Consider the following 19694-nt stretch of genomic DNA (forward strand, 5'->3'; position numbering starts at 1 on the left):
TGTTTACTTCACCTTTTATTACGGATGCTTAAACATTGCGCTTTTTAAGTTAAAAGGCGTTGCGATTCCAGTCCACTGGCTCTCTTTGTTCAGAGTATCACTGAAGTACGGTTTGAGTGGATCTGACTTCATCAGTGGCCGGTGTGGATGTGAGCAGTGCTTGTTCCTGGATCGGGAGAGTCACCAAACTTTTCTGAAAAGGAAAGCTTACAGTGGAACTTTAGAAGCTTTAAAATGTATCTAATACGAAAAGGTGCTCCGTGTATAAATTTTCCAAGAAAAGGAAAGGCTCTTTGTGGATTCTCCACGTATATATTCACATGTATTTTACTAAATCATAGTGGCAGTTAATTTACTAATTCATAAAGCTGAGTTTTTGGTGTCTTTCAAAGTGTGCCATATATTAATTTTAATTAGTTCTAAGTGAAAGCGTTCTATAAAAAGGTGTGTAAGGTTGTGAACATTTTTTTTTTTAATTTTTTTTTTTCAACGTTTTTTATTTATTTTTGGGACAGAGAGAGACAGAGCATGAACGGGGGAGGGGCAGAGAGAGAGGGAGACACAGAATCGGAAACAGGCTCCAGGCTCCGAGCCATCGGCCCAGAGCCCGACGCGGGGCTCGAACTCACGGACCGCGAGATCGTGACCTGGCTGAAGTCGGACGCTCAACCGACTGCGCCACCCAGGCGCCCCAAGGTTGTGAACATTTGAATTACACCTGGTTACTCCTTTCTTAGTTTTGGCATTTCAGCTGGCGTTATCTTTCGTTTCCCGTCGAACAGCCGTCCGACAGGTCAGAGTCGGTGTCGTGGTTCCCTCTGGAGCTGAGACGAGGGAGTGACTCTGCCCTCAAGTTTCCCCTTTCTCTGTAGCTTAAGAATTAGCCCCTGGGCTGCACTACCTGATATGTGGCCAGTGGGGATGCCGCTCAACTTCCTATGTTGTACGAGGGCAGCCCCCAAACAAGGACTTTTCCAACCCCAAATGTCAGTAGTGCTACGGTCGAGAAATCTTGCTTTGTGTTTATATATAGAACAAAGCATCTCAAGTACCTACATGATACCAGAGTTCACCATCATTCCTGACTAATGACTGGATGCCTGGGGCCTGCCTGAACAGAAACAACTCCAGCTTTTTAGTGAGATGAACTTGAGCTGAAACCCAGATTCCATATCTCACTTGCTATTTAAATATACTTTGGACATACAGTGAACGAACCTTTGAACAGCACAGTTTGAACGGCGTGGGTCCACTTATACACAGTTCTTTTTGAGAAATACAGCACGGTGTCGTGTCTGTATTTTCTCTCAGGGTTCTGTTCATAACGTTTCCTTTGCTCCAGCTTTATTGTGACAACGCTGTGTGTGTGTGTGTGTGTGTGTGTGTGTGTGTGTACGTATGTATGTGTGTACACATACACGTATATTTATATATGTACAAATAATGTGTAACCTGCAAAATATATGTTAATCACCTGTTCTTATCAGTGGGACTTCCTGTCAACCGTAGGCTGTTAGCGGTTCAGTTTCGGGGGGAGTCAAAAGTTCTGTGTCGATTTTCGCCTGGGTGAGGGTCAGCACCCCATCGCCTGCATCATTTGGGGGTCAGCCATAGGTGCTTTGCCCCTCTTTGTTTCTGCATCTGTAGGATAGAAGCATGAGCCCCGTTTCTCAGGGTAGCTGATGTCAGGCAGCTGAGGTCGGGCTTCCTCCAGAGCACGCGTGCGGCGCCGGGCCTCGGTGCCTGTGGCCTTAGGAGCACAGTCTCGTCTGGGGAGCACGAAGGACATCTCGGTCGAAGCCCCCGCATCCGGTGCAGCGTGCTGATCGGGGAGGTGCGCTCCGGGGCGGTGCTTTTTGGGGCGTGTGTCTGTGCTCCTCTTTCCTTATCTGTAAATCGGGATAGTGCCGCGCCCGACTGCAGGGTTGTGGAACGAACCACACGCGTTGATCTGTGTGCGGCCCTTGACCCAGCAGCGTTGGCTGCGGAAATTCTCACTCCATTTGTGTCTATTTTGCATCTCGTTCCTTCAGGCCGCGTCGCTCAGTTGTTTCCGTTTTTATTGTTCTAAATTGCTTCTCCCCCACACCTGCCTGCCGTTAGTTCTTCTTAACCTTCTGTCTGGAAGCAGCCCTAGCGGCCACGGATAGTGAGTATTCCCTCAAGACCAGGGACTGCACTCACAGTGACCCATTACAGGCTCAAAATTGAGCTTCAGAGTCTCAGGCTTTTGTCGTCGTTGATGACTTTGCTTTCTCGTTGTGAAACACTAACAGTTGACCCAGACGTCTGTGTGTTGGCTCCAGTTTAAAACCCGTGTTAAGTGATGTACCGTCCGTCGAGTCAGGCTGGCGCCGCAGGAAAACGGCCCAGTTTCTCCTGGGACCGTCCGGGCTGCCGTGTGTGCCTGTTCCAGCGGGAGGAGGACGGCTTCGCGTGTGGCGAACACTGTCCTCCCGACCCCGCGGTCAGTCGCGGGACACTCACTTCACGTTAGTAAACCAGACAGTAGAAGGGAGTCACCACGAAGTGGAACTGCGTCCCGATGCGATTTGGTGGGACGGTTCCCAGCGAGCGGTTTTCCTTCAGTGCTGGTTGGAAGAGCACAGGCAGCGTGAAAGGGGGGCGAGCGGCCGTGACAGCCAGGAGGGTCCGGCTGCGGGGCGGAGGGTGTTTGCGTAGCTGTCTTTTAAAAAGTGACGCCGTGAGTCTAGCCGCTTTTCTGGCTGTAGAAGGTTCTCGCTGCCCACGGCAGTCTTCGGGATCCACAGGAAACACACACGCTCATGTCGGACTGTTGTGATTTTGTTAGGTCGGGTTTTCTCACCCCAGCGGCAAACCGTGTGTCTTCCTCCTGCTGTTCCAGGGTCAGGTGTGGGGCTTTTGCTCCGTTTGAGGAGGTCACTTCATCAGTGCGTTGGCACTCGGGGAGAGGGAGCGAGGAGTGTGTTACATCAGTTCATTGTTAACATTTTTTTTTTTTAATGTTTATTTTTGAGAGAGAGACATAGCATGAGCAGGGGAGGGCAGAGAGAGGAGGAGACACAGAATCCGAAACAGGCCCCCAGGCTCTGAGCTTTCAGCACCCAGCCCGACGTGGGGCTCAAACTCACAGACCGCGAGATCGTGACCTGAGCCCGAAGTCGGTCGCTTAACCGACTGAGCCACCCAGGCGCCCCACCGTTGTTAACATTTTCGTTACAGTGACGTGTCCTTGGTTTTGTTTTGTTGGGCACTGTGGCTCTTAACCTTTTCTGGGTCACGGGAGAACCCTCTTCCCAGAGAAACGTATGTACGTTCTATATCACAAACGCTCGTGTACCAATTGAGGGTGTCCAGATTTTCCAGAACCTGATTTGCAGGTTTTAGTTATGGCTTCCCGTTTAAAGTTATTTTCTGTGGCTGGGCATTGACACTGAAACCCGTTATTTTTCTTCTGAGCTGACTGCTAGCTTGAAGGTCTGCAGGCCACAGTTCTTGGCCGCTGTCTCCGGGTGCACCAGCAGCGTGAGTGCAAGCATGACATGGTCCTGTGTGTCTCTGCTGATGACCCCCAGTCCCTGGGGGGAAGGGCCCAGAAAAGTGTTGATAGTCGCTTCAGTAGTATGTCTTGCTTCAGGCTCTAGGATGTTAATTCTGAAAGAAAAGCAGCACTGGTACTAACTTCTGGTAAGTATAAATTCTTTTAGGTAGATTTCTCTGTATTGCAGTTTTTATTTTAATGTTTGTCTCTCTGTCTCCTTGGTTGTTGTTGACTAAAAGTCAGAAAAACAACTTCCCATGCTCTTTTCTCGCAGCGTATTTTCTCGGTCAAGGGTTTTTCAGAGCGACCACTTGTTCAGATTACTTTCTGTCTTTAACTTGCTTTAACAGGGTTTGTTCAGAAGTCTTTGTGAGCCTCTGCTGGTTCTCCTCTGCAGAGTCGGGGTGTGGGTTTTCTAGGTTTTTTTACATTATACTTACATCGTATTCTTGAGATGAGATGTTCAGCATACAGGGTTTTCTTTAGGTGTTCAGCAGGTGGTAGTATGTAACCAGAAGCCTCAGACTCCAGGAGTTGTGAGAGCAGACCTTGTGTGAAGGTGGGAGGCCTGCTGGTGAGGCCTTAACACTGCAGCTCGGTGGTTGAGAAATGTCTACCCAGGCTCAGGGAGCTAAGGTAGGACCCGTGGCTCAGCCAGACACCGGAAAGGGCTTGTGTGGATTGACAGCCCTGAGCACTGGTGAAATTTCTGTCAGTTTGTGAAATGGGGACCAGTGAAGAAGAGAAGATTAGTGGTAGAAGGCAGAACTTGGGATTTTAAGCCATTGCAGGGTTTTTATTTATTTTGAAACTTATTTTTATGATTTTTTTTTTTTTATTTTAAAGCTTATTTATCTTGAGAGAGAGAGAGAGAGAGCATGTGCACAAGTTGGGAAGGGGCAGAGAGAGAGGGAGAGAGAGAATCCCAAGCGGGCCCCGCACTGTCCGTGCCCAGCCACAAAATCGCGAGATGGTGACCTGAGCCCAAGTCACACACTTACCCGAGTGAGCCACCCAGGCGCTCCAAAACTGTTGCAGAGGTTTTAAACCTATAAGAATACACCCAGCAGACCGGGGCTTTCCAGAGTTCGGCTCCAAGTTGAGATTTCTGCATGGAAATATGGGACCAGTTTTGTGATAGAAATCACTGGAAAGGGAGGGTTTGGCTTACAATCAGCTCTGACACAATGTAATTGTGTGAAGGTGAAGAGAGCCTATCAGATCTGCCGGACTTAACACAGATGAACGATAGTCCACGTGTGTTGCTGACCCATGCCAGTGAAGAAGAACTGAACAGAGCCTCTGAATGAAGAGTTGGTTTAACTGGCGATCCCATCTAACGGACCCGGCACCGCAGTGCGGGGTGCCAGCTTCTCCTAAGGTTGCTGTCTCGGGACCCGCACGTTTTCCTGTGTTGCCGAGCTCAGATACGGTGTTCGTTCAAGGAGATGCAACTGTGGAGGGTTTAATAGAATAGAGGTTTTATCTAGAAAATGACTGTTTTTCCATCGATCCCCTAACCTGTGCGATTTGTCCCACCTCCCCTGGGTCTTGTCTTTTGTGTAGACCAGTTTGAGCGGTTCGGGGGCAGGGATGGAGATGGAGAGACTCCCGTGTGTGCTAACTGCCGCGAACCGTACTTCGGTGCAGTGCGCTTCCCCTGTGTCGGCCTTAAGGCCTCGGGACGGAGTCAGGCGGTCTTAAGTTGGCTCTCTCCCTTGAATAGCCCGCTTCCCCTACCTCACCGGGGCCGCAGTGGCAGAAGATTCTAGCAGTCCTCCTCACGACCTGACCTGGCAGGAAACAGAGCCCACCAAGCGGCAGAGGAAGACGTCCCATTCGGTTCTTGGCCTCCCGTGGCTCTTGCGGCTAAAACACACACAGTTGCTTCTCCCGTTGCTCACGGTTTTACCTTGTCTCTGACGGAGGCACACGAGAATTGCACGAGGTGTGAGTTGCCAGACAGGCGTAGCCCGTGTTCTCCTAAAGCTCTCCTCTACTCTTGGAAGCGGATCCCACGCGGGGCCGTCGGGGAGGAGCGTCCGAGTGGAGTGAGCAGTAGTTTACTCTGAGGACCCCGATGTCCAGAGACGCTCGGGTGACATCTGTCAGCGCACAGAGCTGCTTGTAGACCTCGGTGTGGATGCGTGTGCTTGAGCAGCGCGGTGAGGGAGCACACGCACGTGGGTTCCTGGAAGTGTGTCCTCTGGAGGCCGAGGCTGTGAGCTGGCGCTTCCCGGGTCGTGCACAGCTTGTGGCTCGCAGGCGATGCGGGGCTCTGCGTGGTCCGCTTCCCCCGCTGTCGGTCCTGCCCCTCCGCCTGGAAACCTGTGTACGAGCCTTCCTTCACGGGCCCGTCCGCCGCCTCCTGACCTTGGAGTCGCTGCCCCGGGTTTTGTTTTGAACCCACGTGTCCTCTCGATTGTTCCATTTTTCAGCTAATGAACGTGTCTCTCTGGTGTGGGAGCTGGCGCACCGGATGGGGACTGGGCTCCCTGGGGATTTAAACGACTTTTCTTTCCAAATGTTTTGTTTTCTAATGTTGTCAAAATGAATGAACTTTCACGCTTACAGAAAAGTTGCATACAAAGCGCAAAGTTGAAAGTGTGGCCGCGGATGGACAGACGGATGGACGGACGCTGCTTCCTGGATACTGTCCTCCTGACCTCGTTCCCACGTATGTGATTTTCCTCGGAGGCTAATGTGTGCCAGATGGGACGTTTTTGTCCTTAGCCGCCTTCATGGCGAAGCCACCCGCGTGGATAGCTGCAGAAGTGAAGAGGGAAGGAAGCGAGTCAGAGGTGATGGTGGGAACAGAGGAGGCCGTTTGACAGGTTTGGAGGTGTCAGATGCCGGTGCAGCGAGCCCATATTTACTCCTTGGCTGCCGTGGTAGCAGACTGGGTAGAGGCCATGGGACACGGAGGGAGAGGATGATTTCCGTTCGCAGGCTGCTCATGTGAGTTGGCTGGGGCCTTTTCCCTTCAGGTGGGTAGTTTCTGTGCCGTGTGCCTCATGGGACTGGCCTGGGGAGGCAGGACAGGGGTGGGGCCGGGCCGAGTGGCTCCTGAACACATGGCAGGAAACCCCAAGCCCAGCTGGTCTCACCTGCTTTCCCCTCCGGGGCTGTTGTCCTTCCAGTTACCTGGGAGGGGGCTGGTCACTCTCCCTTTGCAGGTGTAGAATCCAGATGTGGGGCAGCTGGCCGGATGCTGAGGGCCCTACACCCTGGGCTGGGGTCGGAGCAGATCTGCTAGCCCCACGCCCATGTCCTTGGATCTCTGAAGTTTCTGGTCTTAATTTTGGGACAAAGAAGCAGTTGTTTATTTTTTTATGTTAATTTAATTTTGAGGGGGCGGGCAGAGAGTAGGGGAGGCAGGATCTGAAGCAAGCTTTGCAGTCTGTGCAGAGCCCGACGTGGGGCTTGAATTTGCAAACCGCGAGATCATGACCTGAGCTGAAGTTGGATGGTTAACCAACTGAACCACCCAGGTGCCCTAGAAGTGGTCTGTTTTTAAGGGCAGAGCAGTCTTGTTTAAAATCTCCCTTGGGCTATTTTACAGAAAGCTGAGCGAGGCCTGCTGATTTCGAGGCCCCTGCTGGTCAGGCCCATGTGGGGCCTACACAGGGCTCACCTGCTGGCAGTTTTTTCCAGCTGTGGAAAGAAATGCCCCTCCTGCCCTGCCCGCCTCACGCTGTACAGAGAGGTGGGAGATGCTCACTCTCAGAAGAACCCACACCTCTGCCCACTGCTTTCCCTGCAACTGTGAGGAAGCTGGCGGTCCTTTCTTTATTGTTGTCTTGACCGATTCGTGTTTGTTTAATTTATTTATTCATAATGTTTATTTATTTTTGAGAGAGAGAAAGAGAGCATGAGCAGGGGAGGAGCACAGAGAGAGGGGAACAGAGCTCAACGTGGGGCTCGAACTCATGAACTGTAAGATCATGACCCGAGCCGAAGTCGGACGCTTAACCAACAGAGCAACCCAGATGCCCCTTTACGAATTCCTTTTTTAAAGATATTAAGAGATGTGAAAACACTGGAGCTTAGGAAATCCGTCCAGGTTTGCATCATCTCTGGAGACTTTCCAGTGCCGTTATAGTCTTTCTTAGAGCCTCTAGCTGTCTTGCTGAACCGTCCTGACCTGTATCCTTGCTGGTTCCCAATAGCTGACCTTGGCTGACCTTGACCACGAGTAATTTGTGTCACGTGTGCAAGAGTGTTGTCCTTATTGCGTTCCTCATGTAAGGTTTCTGTTTTGTAAATTATCCGTATTAAACATTTTCATCATTTTCATAAATGAAGGCTGCAAATCTAAATCATTTAAAAATCCAATTTGTTTTTACCTGCGTTCACTTGTTTTGCATACCGTTAGAGCAGTGCAGGTAGACATGGACCGCACCTTCCAGAATCCAGTGGTCCTTGTTTCCTGTTTTTTCCAGCTTGAGTTTCAGCAGCCTTTGGGGAACTTGAGAAACGCAGTGCTTTTCTCTCTGCTCATGGTTCTAATTGGGAAGGGCGTTCCTGTCTTGTCGCCGGGAGCATTTCATGCTGTGTCTGTCCAGGAGGAGGCGTGGCAGCCCCAGGCCCCGCATCCTCCTGTAGAAGTTCTCGGGTACGAATTTGGCATCCCCCATCTGCCCTGTGTGCTAGTGTCATCCTGTCCTGCCCTTGCCTGTCCCCGCTGGCACTTCTCACTGGCAGCCCTCCTCTGGAACCACAGCCTCCCTCCCCTTTCTCATCTGCTTACCTGACTCGGGGTCCTGGGCCCCTTCAGAGATCTTTCACAGTTGCTAATCAGTTAGGAACAGACGTCCAACAAAGGAGGCACGTGGATTGTCCCTGTCTCCTACTTGACACGTCACCCAGGCATCAGCGTGTTCATAGAGGCACCTGCACGGGTAAGGCAGACAGAGCCACAGGCAGGACCTTACATACCCATCCCTGGTGGACTCCGGAAGGAAGGAGAATCAGCATTTGTGGCGTTGCCTGCTGTGTGTCAAGCACCGGGAAGAGAACTTTCTCTCCTGTTATCCTCATGGTGATGAGTCAGGAGCTACTGTCTTCCCCTAAGAATCTGAGACAGAATTAACCAGGCTAGGTTTAGGAGACACTCCCCCGATACCAGGCCCAGGTCACTGTGGTTAAATTCGTGTTTGGAGAGGTTAAAGCCTGAGAGGTTAGAGACAGGGCCTCGCTCTTAAGGTGGTGTTCATTGAGCCCACACTGCTGTGTGCCAGTGGTGGGCCACGGGGCTTGGCGAGCCTCCCCCAGTCCTCATTGTTACCCCATAGCTGGGCATCGTGCCATTTTCCAGGGGAGGAGGCAGGCTGGGAGTGAGAAAGTTGGCCGGACCTGCTGATGGCGAACCCGGATTGAGGCCTCAGTGCACCCCACCCTAGGGGCTGTCCTACTTCCCTCTGTCACTGCAGCCCTGTCCTTCATACCATGTCCCTTCCCTCACCAGCCCGCTTTACCAGCCCTGGCTCTTCCCACTAGTTGGATCAGTAGAACTTTGTGAAATCCGCCCAAGTTTAAAAACAAGCCTCAAAAAAAAAAAAAAAATTCTTGAAAGCTGCTTTTTCTCCCCAGCCCCCCAAGGTCTATATTTGTAAATTCCCTAACCTCTGGGACAGGATTTTGGGGCTTTCTCTTCTGCGTGCTGGAAGATGGGACTTGCTTGTGTTTCTGACCTGGGATAAGTGCCCAGGGGAGTGAACACGTTGTGACCACGCTTGTGGGTTGACGTTACCCTCCCAGGCTCCATTCCTGCCCTGCAGGACTGTGCTGTGTGTGATTTCCTGACGATCGGAATGGTTTGGGACGCAGCCGCCGCATGGCCGCTGTTGGTACTCTCCAGGAAGACAACAGAACCAGTAGAGTGTGCACGTGTGTAGAGGAAGAAATTTATTTTAAGGAACTGGCTCGTGTAGTTATGGAGGCTGGCAACTCCAGAATTGACAGGAGGGACCAGCAGGGGGAGACCCTGCAAGGAGCCGATGCTGCAGCTCAGGTCCAAAGGCTGTGGGATTCCCTCTTGCTTGGGGAAGGTCAGTCAGCCTGTGTCCTGTTCCGGCCGTCAGCTGATTGGATGAGGCCCACCCGTGTTAGGAAGGGCACTCTGCCGTTTTTACTCATAGTCCGCCGATTTGCATGTTAGTCTCATCCAGAAACAGCCTTACGGAAGCATCCGGCATAACCAAATACCTGGGCACCGTGGCCCAGCCAAGTTGTCACATGAAATGAGCCACCGCGGTGAGCATGCTGTTGGTCTCTCTCTCGGCACTTGTCCCCGTCTGTGCTTGCTCTCGTATTTGTGTCTTCCTCTGGAGCACGAGCTTCACGGGAAGGGACCTCTGTCTCCCGGGTGCCGCGTGGCACTGCTGTCAGCACCGCGCCCGCCACAGAGGAGTCTCGGGCAGGGCTCGCTGGGCAGGGGAGCCGCTTGCCTGCCTTGCGGGTCTCCACGTGTCAGGCGCGTGTGGCCAGGGCCCCCGGGGGCCGGTGAGGCGCCAATACCTCAGCCTGTCTTCTCTCCCCAAGCCGTGTGCCTGCGGAGCCGCACCATCCTCGCAGCGACAGCCTTTTCTAGTTTGCCCGGAGGTCCCTGGCGGGCAGTCTTGTCCCTGCCGGGCCAAGTGCCGATCCCGAGTACAACCCCACATTCCTCACGCTGCTTGAGGCACGACCTGGCCGTGTGTGTCCTCCTAGCCTTTCTTTCTCTGGCTTCCAAGAGGTGAAGTTTGCAGTGAAGGAAGGGCTTATTAGATCCTCCGCGTTTAGCAGATGGAGTCTAGCAGCTCTCCAGATAACTGGTTTATATTCTTTTGGGTGGTTGTGTTTTTCTCTGTTAAGAAAAAAAAAAAGGACTTTCTGTCTTCCCTGGAAGGTTGGGCAGGGTGAAGTAAGTACACCCCCCAACACCGTCAGCTTCTGTTTTCGTATCGTCCTCACCCGACGCTCGCCTCCTGGCCACTAGGCTCAGGTTCTCTGCTGGTAGACACTGGGCCCCTTTTCTTCCCCTTCTTACTGGATCTTTGCTTATGTAGCCCCCCCGCCGCCGTGTTCCCCGGTGAGTCTCTCCAGCCAGGGCCTCCGGGCTGCGCCGAGCCTCACAGTTGCTGTGTTACTGCAGTGAATTCCTCCTCCTCCGGTCCGCTCGTTAGCGTGGAGACAGCTGAGACCAGTGTGTTCTTCCCGACGCTCTTGCTGAGGGTTTTCCCCCCAGAAGTTACCGGGTGTCCCCCTCCCCCCCCCCCCCCCGACTCACATATGACCATAGCAGGGTGCCCGGTGATGATCAGCCACGTTAGGTCTGAGTTACACGTTTGGAGAGCTGGTTACGTTAGGCCCCCCGCCGGGTTCTTTTGTTGTCGTGCTCGGTCACACATTTTGATTTGGGTAGTTTTCCCTTCTACAAGTCAACTTTATGCTTTTCAGCTGAAAAGAAAACGTTCTAAATGTTAGTGGTCGAAAACAGCACAGGTACCGTGTTTATCTTTGTGTTGACTCTTGTCGGGAAAAAAAATAGTTAAGTATTTTTTAAGTAAGTCAAATACCTATTTGAAATACTTGTTGATCGTAATGGAGTCTTACTGAATGCCTGGGTCTCAAGTTCAGTGGTAGGTGCTGTAAGGAGATAGAAAAGTAATATGAGATCCTTGCCTTTTCAAAGTTTATGGTAGAGATAGGAGGGACACAACTGGCGGGAAACATTGAAGAACCAAAACAGTAAACTGAGGCAGTGACTGCTGTCTGAGCTCTAGGGTGCCTGGGGGCAGTCAGGTGGCTGTGGCTCGAAAGGCAGAATTGTCTGGTTGAGGGAAATGCTGTCAGAGAAGGTCTGGGCTTGGGGGCGAGCAGGGCATGCACAGAGGGGCCCGAGAAGACAGCCCGAGCCTGCAGAGGCCACAGCCCTGGAATGGCGGGAAGTCACTGTGGATTTGTGGGGACCAGCTCCCAGAAATCTGACACATGAATCTCCCTGAGGTCTGTAGCTCCTGTGGCTCAGGCCAATGTGGGACGAGATGGCTGTGGCTTTAGCAAGTCTGTTTATGTCACACCTGCTCAAGTCACTCCAACTCCCCGAGCCCCAGTTTCCACAATGATGGCCTAGCCCGTCTCACAGATTTGTAGGTGTGGCTGAGGTATCGGCAGACATAAGTGGGTTTTTAAAATGCAAGCCTTGCTGTTGGTGTCATTAGGCAGGAGCTGGGCTTGAGCGCCCTTCAGGGATGTCGTGAAGGAAGTTTCCTGCACTGGGTGTAACAGGCAAGAAGATGAAATAGAAAGGCCTGTTCACAGGAGCTGGGGTGGAGGGCACAGCAGAGAGGCGTAGGGAGAGACAGAAGGAGGTAGAGCACGAGGCCAGAGATGTGGCAGGAGCCAGGCTTGAGGGCCGTCGGCAGGCTTTGGGGTTTGTGTCCTCACCTGCTGGGGGGCCACCCCCGCCGTGCCTGGGTTCGCTCGCTTGCTGAAAGAGAACTTGAGAAGCGGGGAGGCCTGAGGGACGCGAGAAGTATTTAGAGGTAAGAATCGATGGCATCTGGTGACACGCTGGGTGTGGGGAGTGGGGAGACAGGTCGTTACGGACGATCACGGAATACCCTGGTTCTAGATGTCCCTTCTCCTCCTCGCCCCGAGACCGACTCTCCCCCTCCCTCTCTCTATTTCTAACTTCTGTGCGTAGGAAAGACACGTTTGATCCTACACTTCTAGCTTCTTTTAACTCGTTTGAGCTGAAGACACACCAGAAGTGACCTTGTATCCGAGTTTTCGTGCAGACGGGTTTATTTTGTCCTTTGGAATGTGTATTTCAAGCAGAAATCTTTTGTATGCAGAAGTCAAGCCTGGAGCAAATTTTTATTGTGCAATTATAAGCCGTGAAAGTGAAGGTTTTAATGGAACTGCTCACCCAACCTTAACCATGGGGGCCCACACGCAGCAGCATATCCGAAGGGAAAGCTGTCAGAACAGCAGCTTTCAATTTAAATATATCAGGGATTTCAAGACCGATTCTAATGAGTTTTAAAATCTTTGTGTCAGCCTCGTGTTTTTTCTTTAAATGCTGTGAAGTCATTTAAAATTAATAAGCCGGTTTTTATTTGGCAGCGTTTACGTCAGAAACGCTACCATCGGCTCTGAAGTCGCTGCTCTTCTGTGGTCTCGTCATTCATCTAAAGGGAATTAGTAGCCGTGGTTTCTCGAACCGGTAGAACATCAGCTTCCTGTTCGTGGGCGAGTAGACTTACCTGACAGACCATGTAGAGCTAGCTGCTATGTCTGAATACTGACACCGTCACTGAACCGTCACCTGCAAAGTGGTGACAGACGAAGTTTCCAGTAAATGTGGCCGTGGAGCGGGGACTCGCGGACAGCGCTCCACAGCCAAGGAAGATCTGTCGGGAAGTCAGTCTCCTCGCACGGGCACCACCTCTCCCCCACGAGAGGTCTCTCCGGATCTGGGTCTTCTCTTTCCGGCAGTTGTCACATGTTACCAGGTGCCACCGAGACGCAGGAGCACCTGTTAGTGCTGCTGGGCCATACGGAGCTCACAACGCAGTTTCTCTTTCAAGGAGCTTCTGGCCTGGTGGAAAACCCGGTCAGGACACTGATGAATAGTAGTTGGGGGGGCGGGGGGGGGGGGGGGCCGAGGGGGGAGGGAAAGGGCAGGAAAGGGGGGGGGGGGGGGGGGGGGGGGGGGGGGGGGGGCGGCCCAGAGGCAAGGGAAACAGCAGGAAAAGGCGGGGAGGGATCAGGAGAGGCTTCACAGAGGTGGGATGGCACCTGACCCTGAAGACAGGCCAGGAGTTTGCCGGGTTGAAGGCCAAGGGCGCAGCCTAGCCATTGGGTATGCAGGAGCGTGAGGTGCTGGGGGAAGGGAAGGGAAGGTGGAGGGACAGGCTGGAAGGGGGGGGGGGGGGCCCAGCCCTCGGCATCTGCATGACGCACAGCTCCAGGCGACCCGCACAACAGCCCTGCTGGGCCTGCTTGCTTCTGTTCCCATTTGCCAGGGGAGGAAGTCAAGGCCGATTTGCTGGTGGGTCTGTCCTCCGTCTTCAGTTCATACATGATTACGAGTTTAATCATTCTGGCACGCCAGAACTGAGGTTCAGGTCCGACTCGAAGTATCTCCTCTCCTCTTTGTGCTGGCTGCACCTTATAACCACGGGAGATGGTCATTTGTCCCATAAAGTCTTCCTGAGTACCAACTGCTCGGTGAATCTGACCTGTATTTCAGCAGGAGCTGTTGAAGCGTTTTAAGCAGCAGATGGTGTTCTCAGGAGCCCCGCTAAAAGGGAAGCACCACAGAGGCAGGGTTTGGCCTTTGTTGTTCAAGTAACCAGACCAGTGAGCGGGGTCACACGGGAAGAATTCCGTCACCAGCTGCTGGACGGGAAGTCCGCTCCTGTGTGTGGGGCCAAGAGGAGGCAGTGCCTGAGTTTGCAGGGTCAGCACTTTCGACACAATTCTGGGTTTTCTCTCCAGTGTGTGGGTAGGCACTGCGTTCTCAGAGAGGTTGCTCTAGGTTTTAAAGCATCATAAGACAGGACAATGGACCACATCGGATCTGCATCAAGAAAAAGGCATTCCAAGCCAAGCTTACTGACTTTTTAATTTAAAGAGGTACTCTGGGTGGCTCAGTCAGCTAAGATCTGATGCTTAATCTAAGACTGAGCCACTCGGGTGCCCCACAGATTCGTATTTCTTGAAAAGAAGCTCCCCTGTCACTGCCCTTTGGGTCCCGAGGTATGTCTCAGGTGAGGTACGGAACGTGCTGCTGGCCTGTGGTGGTTCTTCCAGTGCAGTGAACCCCCAGGTGACTGTCCCTTCGAGGCACCTGCGGGCACAGAAGGCACACACTCAGCTCTGTTCTCTCCTCAGTCCCTAGTTCACAAGCTAGCGGGGAAAATAAGATAGATAGGGAAAGCTAAATGACAATACAACATTAGAGCGACAGTTGATGGCAATAGCAGGATTTCGCTAGTTGGTATAGGCTCAGTTACCTAAATTCTAGGGGAAAGTTGCTAAGAGAACTTCAGAGGCAGGGAAGATTCTTGTGACTGAAGAGTTGACCACATCAAAAATATGACCACACATTAAAGGCAGTAAAAGTCAATAATAGCTCCACACGTTGAACATTATAAACTTTTTAAAATAAGATTTATGTATGGTCTCCTCAGACATTGTACGTGGCAAGTAATAGAAGAAGGTAAAAGTTAACCTGTATCTGAATTGCTGAATTATTGTAATCGTGAGTAGGCATTTGACTGTCGGTTATTCTCGTAAATGGCTAACATTAATTACAGAATAAATATATCAGAATAGAAAAAAAGGATCGGGACATTTGTAGTAAAGACAAGTAGTTTGGGTAATTTTCTGTTGATTCTTCATTTAATTGAGATTCAACTTACACATGTAAGGTGCACGTGTATTCAGTATCCGTTAGGCTTTGTCCTAAGTGACCACAGCTGAGACTGCGCTGTGGCAGGTGTCTGGGCTGCAGGAAAGCCCCCTGGTGTCCTTTCCCAGGTGGCACCCACAACTGCCCTCTTCCAGAGGCAACGCTGGTCCGACTCTGTCCCCACAGCTGAGTTGGTGTGTCTGTTAAGCCTCTACAGGTCGCGTCGAGCGGTGCTTTTGCTCAGCGTGATGTCTGGGAGACTCCTCACAGTGCTTAGCTGCAGTCCCTTTCCTTTTTTTTTTTTTTAATTAAAAAAATTTTTTTTAATGTTGGTTTACTTTTTAAGACAGAGAGAGGTAGGGAGGGAGGGAGGCCGTGAGTGCGGGAGGGGCAGAGAGAGAGGGAGACACAGAATCGGAAGCAGGCTCCAGGTTCTGAGCCATCAGCCCAGAGCCCGATGCGGGGCCCGAACTCATGGACCGCGAGATCGTGACCTGAGCCGAAGTTGGACGCCCAACTGATTGAGCCACCCAGGCATTTCCCCCCCACCCCACCCCCAGTGCCTTTCTTAATAAAAGCCTTTGATGATCAGAGTTCTTAACTGTAACAAAGTCAAGTGTATCAGTTTTTCAAATACGCTTTTTTTGCGTCCCTTTAATGAACTCTTTGCCTAGCCCAGGGATTCCCCACCCTCAGGGGACAGAGACAATTTGGCTGTCACCGCTGGGCCAGGGATGCTGCTATCTGCACAACGCCCAGGACAGCCCACAGCCAGGGATGATGTGGCGTGAGAGGTCACTGCCGCTTTCAGGTGGGGCACCTTGGCTAGCACGGCACCATGAAGATGCTCTTGTACGTGTGCTTCTAGAAGCTTTCTGGCTTCACCTGTCACATGTAGCCCAGGGCCCACCTCTCCTTAGCCCTTGTGTATGTGAGGAGAAGAATTTGAGAGGAATCTAGATTCTTCCACATCTGTGTCCCTAGCCTTTGATTTAGAACAAAACTCAGTACGTTATCAGGAGCTTTATACAGACATATGAACATATGGAACCAAAGTTTTGGTAGTTGGTGGCCCAAAAGCAGTACTGGGGGCATGAAAGTAATGGCCTGGCATCTGCAGAAAATGGAAAAATTTTCCCCTTCTGATCTGATTAGTGAGAACTTGATTCGAGCTTTGTCGTTGTTGTTACTTTTTAACTGTCCGGTTACAGCTGTAATGAAAACTCCACACAAAAGGTGCCGTTCAGAAAATAATTTGACTTGAAAGTGTGCTGTTTATATCCGACCCGTACCTGGTTCTTTGCATGTAAGTGTCGTGGTCAACTAGACATTTGCCAGACAGAAGGGGATTTGTTACTTGTTCCCACCGTGCTTCCGTTGTATGTCCCCTCGTCACATCTTCCATAAGCTGAGCACATAGATACACAGACGTTTTAGGATGGTCGGGAGACAAAGTACTTTCCGAAATGGTGTGCACAGCTCTTCTTGAACAGGATGGCAGCGTGGAAGGGTGGCTGGAGAACCCTGCCCGTGTTTAATGGTCCTGCCGGCTATGTTCATCGCATTCTGACACTAAAATCTAATGTTTAGGCACACGTGGCTGTGGCGTGGTCAGATGGGGACAGATCCCCTTGTCCAGAATGTGTTGTGGGATGGTAACCGCTCGTTGGTTGAAACGGGCTCTGGCAAGGGGTCGGTTGATCTAGGGTTAGAGCCTCAGATCTTACTTCAGAATCCTTAAAAATAGGGGTTCCTGGGTGGCTTAGTCGGTTGAGCATCCAACTCTTGATCGTGGCTCAGGTCATGATCCCAGAGTCATGAGATCGAGCCCCGTGTTGGGCCGCTTGCTGGGCACGCAGCCTGCTTCAGATTCTGTCTTTCTCCCTTGCCCCTTTCCCCTGCTTGTGCTCTCTTGGTCTAAAATAAAGCAGTCATTAAAAACACACGTTGCTGTTCGGAGACACCGCTCGTTCCCCTTTTACTACACTTGTGTGTGCTGTGCCCTAGAAAGCGCAAGGTTTAGAATCCGCCCTTGGGTCTGAGTCACAGCTCCGCCTCTGAGTAACCCAAGAGTTGACAGTCACTCAGCCTCGGTTTCCTCTATCTGGTTCTGGTGGCACCAGTCGCTGCCTTATGTTGGGACTGGGCAGAGTAAAGGCGAAGCGGAGGAACGCTTCATGAGGTAGAAATCTTCATGTAACGGAAGGTACCCGTGGGCCCACCCACTTGCCAAGAAATTTCTCACTACGGTATGTATTGTGTCTGTATAGAGACAGCACTTGGGGTGATCAGGTGAATGGATCGAGAGGCTCCTCCTCTTCCTAGGTGGGGGCCTGGGCCATAGTTCATCTGTAAAATCCAGCAGTACCTATCTTACAGGGTGACTGCGGTGCTGAGAGGTTCTAGCTGTAAAACGTCGAGGCCATCTGATGTGCCTGGCACACACTAGGTGCTCAATAAACATTAGTTATTATTGTTACTGTGACTGTTAGAGTTGATTTGGGTAAGCGTGTCCTGCCTCAATAGCACTTTTCCGCGTATACTGACCGGTCTGCTGCAGGCTGGTGATTAGCTCTCGAGATGCAAAGTTTTGGTCATCGGCACTGTGAAGGTGAGTGGAGGTCACGGGTCACGGACGTGTGAGCCAGACACACAGCCTGTCCTGCCTCCTCACTGGGGAGCCCACTCAGGGATGGGACTGTCCATCGATGTCACCTGCTCAGTCTTACCAGTCGCCTTAACAGGGCCATTCAGAGCCCCTGGAGGGCTGAGAACACCTTCGGTTTTGTCTCCCCAGCTCCTAGCCTGATGTTTGGCTTCTAGTAAATGTCTGTTGAATAAATTTTCATTATTTGCAGGTCACGTCCAAAACTATACTCGAGATCCTGAGGAGAAAGCAGTGTGGCGAGGGTCTTTGGCCATGGTGTCAGAGACCTTTTTGACTTTTTTTTTTTTTAAGTGAAATTGTTTTTAAAATTGTGAACCATACATAGGTATAAGAGAAAACATTAGCTTCACAGCTTAAGGAGGAAGATTAAAGCTTTATTGTGGTTGGTGGGGTTTCAGTGACCCAGAAGCCTCAAGTGGGCAGATCCGGACGAAGATGGGGCCAGAAAGCCTAGTGGGAAATGCAGCTTCTCCCAGACTGGGTTTTGCCGTCATTCACACGCACGTGCACACGCAGAGCAGGGAGAGGTTTTATCAGAGAGCAGAGATCTTTCCTGCTCTCTCCCTCGGTGGCAGCAGCAGTAAACCTGGGTCCCGGAGTCCGCTCGAGCATGAGTCACCTGGGGAGGCTCGTCACAGACCGTGCTTCCTGGCCTCCACGCTGGCCTGTAGGTGTCGACTGAGGGCCCGGATGCAGCACACGGGGACACAGTGTCCTGGGCTGCGGGACCTCCGGGAAGCGCCTTCCGGAAGCCGGGCGCTTACTGTTGGAGCCTGTCTGGAGCATCTCACAACTTCTTTATGCTCTGCAATTTTCATCTGCTTCAGAGGAAGAAGCAGGCGTACGGGACTAGAGAGACTAAAATAAATTCATGGGCCTAGAAGGCAGGCCTTATGGAGGCCTTCAGATTGGCTGGTTTTCATAAGCACTTTGGAAATTGAAGAGACTCAGAGGGTTTGTCTGTGGATTTGGTGCCGCTGAAGCCTATCGGCATAGAAGCAACTGTCTGTCACGTTTTAGCTGCTCATGTCTTTATTCAGAACAGCCAGCCTGCGATTCGGAGAACGTGGGTATCTCCGAAAGCTATGCATTTGGGATTGAAATAGAGTATTCGTTCTCGGGTGACGGAGTGGACGCTGAGCATAGGCGGGGACAACAACGGGGACGAGAGGTTCTATCACAGCGTTAACGATGATCGTGAAACGGACCAAGTGCCCCTTATCGTGAGCAAAGTCTCCTGCCTCCCAACTGAAGAGAACGGACGTTGTGTCCTTCCTGGAGTTTCCTCGGCTTCTGTCTGCCCTTCTCAAAATTTCCCCTTACGTGCACTTACCCTCTCTGTCCTCACTTTTCTCTCCTTGTCCAGACCACCCCTTTCACGTGTGCCCACGCGGGTGTCATGCCCTGTGTGTCTTTGTTCCATTGCTTACTCCCCCCACCCTGTGCTGCTGCTTCTGTTTTCCCTGCAAACATGTTCATTTCTCTTTACCTGAAAGGTCACTAACATTTGCCGAGTGCCTGGGTCCCGGAGTGAAGATGCCACGGACCCGAGGCACAGCCAAACCACAGTGGACGTACGGCGAGCGAGAATAAAGCTTGGCTTTTCTAACCCACTGAGATTTCAAAGACATTTGCTACTACAGGGAATCCCAGCCTGTCCTGACTGACACAGTGTGTATACGCTTGTGTGAATTTTTTGCAGAAGTCAGGCCTGGCCCACATTTGTTTGTTTGTTTGAGGCTTAAAACAGCGCACATTCCTTATCTCAGTTCCTGTGGGCAGGAATCCAGGTGTGGCCTCGCTGGGCCCTCTGTTTCGGAGTCTCTCCCAGGCCGGGTCTCATCCGAAGGTTCCTTCGTCTCCAAAAGATCTGCGTCCAAGCTCACCACGTGACTGGCGGTGGCCAGTTTCTGTTTCGGGGCCTCGGTTCCTTGCTGGCAGTTGGTCGGGGGCTGCTTTTGGTCTTTGCCGTCCGGACGAGACCCGTGGTTTTCATCAGATTCTCGAACTTCAGCAGCCCCTCCCCCCATTCTCTACTTCCTCTGCTACCCGCCAGTTTAGAGACCTAACTCACGTGCCTCTCCTCCACGAGTCATTGC

The 19694-nt window shown here is 51.8% G+C and overlaps 1 protein-coding gene and 1 long non-coding RNA gene across 3 annotated transcripts in view; one reads left to right on the plus strand and one right to left on the minus strand.

Annotated features, from left to right (window-relative positions):
- Positions 1-8809, minus strand: LOC125909187 (uncharacterized). Its single transcript, XR_007453595.1, has 2 exons — positions 8274-8809; positions 1-193 (listed from the first exon to the last, which is right to left on the minus strand). It is a non-coding gene; the product is annotated as an uncharacterized LOC125909187 (long non-coding RNA).
- SETD3 (SET domain containing 3, actin histidine methyltransferase) overlaps positions 1-19694 on the plus strand; it is an 81046-nt gene that overhangs the window by 23105 nt on the left and 38247 nt on the right. The window lies entirely within an intron of this gene.

The sequence above is a fragment of the Panthera uncia genome (assembly GCF_023721935.1).
Source record: "Panthera uncia isolate 11264 chromosome B3 unlocalized genomic scaffold, Puncia_PCG_1.0 HiC_scaffold_1, whole genome shotgun sequence".
Taxonomy (NCBI): Eukaryota; Metazoa; Chordata; class Mammalia; order Carnivora; family Felidae; genus Panthera; species Panthera uncia.